Source organism: Eschscholzia californica, unplaced genomic scaffold (genome assembly GCF_041429995.1).
Source record: "Eschscholzia californica isolate CP2 unplaced genomic scaffold, dmEscCali1.0.p SCAF_2, whole genome shotgun sequence".
In the NCBI taxonomy this organism is placed as follows: domain Eukaryota; kingdom Viridiplantae; phylum Streptophyta; class Magnoliopsida; order Ranunculales; family Papaveraceae; genus Eschscholzia; species Eschscholzia californica.
The window spans coordinates 5,646,470-5,651,170 of record NW_028238309.1 but is presented as its reverse complement, the minus strand read 5'-3'; the positions used below and the strand labels follow the sequence as shown (position 1 = coordinate 5,651,170).

The 4,701-nt window shown below is 35.5% G+C and overlaps 1 pseudogene across 1 annotated transcript; it reads right to left on the bottom strand.

Annotated features, from left to right (window-relative positions):
• Positions 1–311: 311 nt before the first annotated feature.
• On the bottom strand, positions 312–1,366 carry LOC147555607 (fasciclin-like arabinogalactan protein 6 pseudogene; annotated as a pseudogene). Its single transcript, XR_015234920.1, has one exon. The product of XR_015234920.1 is annotated as a fasciclin-like arabinogalactan protein 6 pseudogene (transcript).
• Positions 1,367–4,701: the final 3,335 nt, after the last annotated feature.

The following is a 4,701-nucleotide window of genomic DNA, read 5'->3' as shown; positions in this document are numbered from 1 at the left end:
TAAGTCATTTAAAGCGGTCCCCACCGTAGTCAAACTTTGAAAAAATCTTGTCTTTTAGTGATTCCACATCAGCTGGGCATTTTAATGGGATAAAAACTGGGCACTCTAGCATCTCCCATAAGTATGAACCACAATATTATTAGTAGGGCCCTAGAGTAAACTAACCCATTAACCAGGTGGAGACCACTGATCTCTTACTGTCAGAATAATAATTCTAATACAAATTGAGATCTCTGTTAAATCTACTTGCTAAAAACTATACTATAATTCTAGTGACATAAAGTGATGAATACTAGTCATGAACCTCATAATTTGCACAAAAGATTGATTAATATTGAAACTGATCAAACCAAAATAAAAATTATTAACACATGATCATAAGAAACAAAATTATCGAAAAGAAAATCACAATCAATTCATTATTGGGTAATTCATAATCAGTAAAGAAAACCCATAATCATCAACCAAATTCCTGCAAATCCACCCAACCCCATATTAATCTTCATGAAACTAGCTGAAGATGAGTCACTTTTCGCGGTGGCTGGTGCTGTAGCTGCTGGTGTTTTCTTGGTGGAAGGGGTGGTGGAAGGTGGTGGTGGTGGTGATGCTGGTGGCTTAGCTCCAAATAGGTCATACGGCAATAAAACCTTATCAACTTGATAAACTGCCAATGGAAATTCTTGTCTAAGTGCATTATTTAGTTGCAATTCGTTGATTCCGGTCGAAACATTGACTTGATTAGCAGTAGTAGTGAAGTTAAGACCAAATGCACCACCACCTTGACCAGTTGCTTGTGTTCTAACTGGATTACTAACAGTTTCAAACCCATCTAAACTATAGTACTTTGGTAAGATATGAAATAAAATAAGCTCAACTTGTTCTTGAGTTGATAGCCCATTTAAGGTTCCAGGCTTTAAGTTGTTGAAGGCATTATCGGTTGGGGCAAATACCGTTAACCCTTGATCGGACGAGTTGAGTTGGTTTTTGATCTGGTTATCAATCTGGGTAACACCCAAGAGACGGATTAACGTCGAGTACTGACTGCCTTTTTCAAGAATAGCAGTGAGGTTCAGCGGGCCAGACGAGCCTTTCGGAGATGCGGCAGCTGGTTGGGCTTGAACTTGGTGGATTAGTAAGAGAGATGAAGCTATAAGAGCAAGAATCAAGAAATGGGATTGAGAAGCCATGGAGTTTGGTGGTGGTGGTGGTGGTGTTTGAAGAGTAGTACTAGTAGTAAGTGCTTGAATCTGTGGAGGGTTGGGGTTGGTTTTAAGGGAGGGATTTGTGGGGTAAGAACATGTTGGAAGGAGCTGGCTTGAGGAATTGAATCAAACCAGATCTCAACAAAACCAATAAAATAAATTTGTTAAACAAAAGGGAAAATGTCTTTTAGGGTTATTTTACTAAACAGAGTTATGTTTTGTATTTATCTTAAATTATTATATATTATATTAGGTAGATTTAAAATGTTGCACTAGTTACTCTAGTTTGCAATTTGTTTGTTGATATAATAACTCTCTTTAATATCATATAGTATTAAAGATTATAAGACCCGCTTGATGAGCAAGGAGCACGTTATATGATCGTTCATCCTAACAAAATAGTCATTAAACAATTACAATGTATGTTATATTGTGTATAAGGCTTTCAAACTGAAAGTTTTCACATATATCAGGTATGAGCAGTTTTTTTCTTATTCAGAAGACAAATTTTATACAACTATATTTATAAATATCGAGAACGTAATGTAAGCCGTCAATTTCTGCAGTAAATAACACTGACGGGTATTAAAGAGTGGAGAGTCGATAATAGAAATAAAAATGTCCATAAACAAATTTACCCCTTAGGAATTGAGGTGCAGAGAGATACAGTATAAGCAGGGGCGGATCCATGGGGGTGCGAGGGGGTGCGGCCGCACCCCGTGGATCCACCCGAAAAAACATAACAATAATAGTAAATTTTATTTTTTATTTATATGGGTATATAAATTATATATCTTCTGATGAGTTATAGTGATAGAAAAGGCAACATGGCCTAGTGGTTAAAGTGTTGTCCGGATTGCTCTCAACCTTGAGGGTGTGAGTTTGAATCCCGCCACAACCATTTTAAGTGTTTTTTTGTATATTTCTATATCTGTCTATGACTTTAAACATTGAAATTATTCAATTCAACTATCCTAAACCTTATAAAATTCAATTCATCTATAAACCTTATAGGGAGATTTTATAGGGCCTCCCTATTTTTGTTAAAAGGCCCCCCCTCAATGATTATTTCTCAAGTGAAATAGTTCATGGGGAGGCTTTTAACAAAAATGGGGAGGCCCTATAAAACTTCCCAACCTTATAAATTTCAATTCATCTATCATAAATTTCTGTAAACTTCAATTCATCTACCATAAACCTTATAAAATTCAATTTATCTATCTTCAACTCTATAAAATTCAATTCATCTACCCTAAATCCTATAAACTTCAACCCGTCTACCATAAATCCTGTAGATTTTAAAAGAAAATTTTCTTTGGATTCATCAAGTTCATTACCAGAAGTCCCAGACTCGACTCCAACGTTATTTTTCATTCCAACACTGTCAACAACTCTAATTTATCATCTTTGCCAATTGATCATGGACTACCAATTTCAAATTATGAATCCAAATACATAGATGAAATTCGTAGATACTATTTACACAACGTTGTCCATTTCAACCAAAGGACCATATTTTTCCCAAAAAAATTTTTAGTGGAATTGAACTCTCATAGAAGTCAATGCGATTGTAATTGTTGATGTAATAATATAATTAATGAATATAAATATTTTGTTAATTATGTGTTTGAAAAAAAAAATTAAGTATACAAATCCGCACCCCCTAAATGAAAACTCGGGATCGGTCCGTGAGTATAAGTGTGCCCATAATTGTGTGAAAAGTTAGAATTTAAAACAATCTTTTCCTAATTGAGAAAACTGAGGTAGACATAAATGAAATTATTCTCTCACTCTATGTAAAAGTTTTTGAAAGGGTGGTATGTCACTGTTTATAGGCAGGCTGGCACCACGTGGCAAGTGGGTGGTGGGAGAGGACCCCACAAAACATATAAGGTAGTTTACTGGATACAACCAAATGTATAACAGCTAGGAGTGGAAGAGTAATAGACCCCACCACCATACTCTGTTTCTTTGATGATCCCACATTCTCTATACATAACTATGAGAGTGAAATGATGTAGCCACAAAAATTGCAGATATATTTGGGAGGAAAGTTAAAATAACGACTGAGGTAATTCCTCGACTGCTTCTCAATTTACCGTTTCAGAAGAAAAAAGAACTTCTTTTCAATTTGTGTATCAGATTGCGAAAAAATTTAAATCGTGTCTGAGTAGAGATTCCTTCCACATCTTGGGTAAGATTTCAATAGTTCTATAACTTTTATCACTATTTATTGTACTACAAAATAATTAATATGGCTTTCTTTACCTAATGCATGCCCCCGACACCTGCCTTGGTCTATACTTGGTATTATCCTCTTTTATTCTTTTCTCTATGTCTCTATTTATTCATAGGTTTTTTTTTCTCCCTTATTATATATTCTTTTCTCTATGAATCAATCTCTTTTGTCCTAAGAATTAGCATTTTTAGAATGAAAGAGTTGTTGTAGATGGTCCACATAATACAAGGAGGAGGATAATCTAGTTTTAGGGTTTATTACTAATATTGCTTTTTATCATGTAATTGATGTATCAACTACCAGTGCATAGTGTTATTTAGTGATTCTATCACCCAAATTAGTGGGATTCATATGGAGAGTTCTTACAAATCTATATAATAAGGAGAGGGATATCTTTCCCCCTCCTCCCAATGGTTTTTAATCTCCTATGTTTGTCTCTGACGATTGAGATTTACCCTCTCAAAATTTGAAGGTTCAGATTTGACCAAAATTCATCCGAGGGTTGAGATTATAAGAAACAGTTTTCTTTTCAAAGATCTCATTTTTCTTTGGAAAAACTTAAAGGTACCCATATTATTATTAAAGGCGCCTCATTAACATATGGATCCACTAAAACTTTAGTCTTTGAGGGGCGCCTATAGCTGCAATGTGGGGTCGTATAGATCAACCTCATTCTTTCTCACGCCCATTCCCTCATACATCTCATTCCCTTTCCTCCTTTGAATTGATGTTGTATCTTCCTATGTCTGTATTAAGTTATAGGGATTTTGAGTTAATCCAACAATGATCTTCAAGCCAACCTCACGTGACGCATTTGATAAAACTGTTTGTGTCCGACGGGCACGGGTTATACTATCGTCAAAATATATGGCACACATTGCATATGTTTCAAACCCATAAACTCAAAGCCAGGGCCGACCCTGAGATTTGGGAGGTCTTAAGCGAGTTTAAGAATGTTGACTACACTTGTTTCACAAGGAAAAAAAATTGTGTATCGAAACCTTCAATTTTTTACGCATAATGTGAGGTTTAGACATAACATTTATGTATACGTTGCAATCTAATCGAAGATCTGATTACTCGGAATGGGGCTCGGGTTCGGGGAGAGCCCTCGTCTGTCCTTCGCCGATCTCGCTATCAAGTGGTTCAACGAGTCCGAAACTCGGTTTGAGTCAGTAACTTGTTCGACGTTCTTTTTTTAACCGAAAAAAAATAATTAATAAAAATGATTCTTTGAAAAAAAGAACCCAACGAAATTTT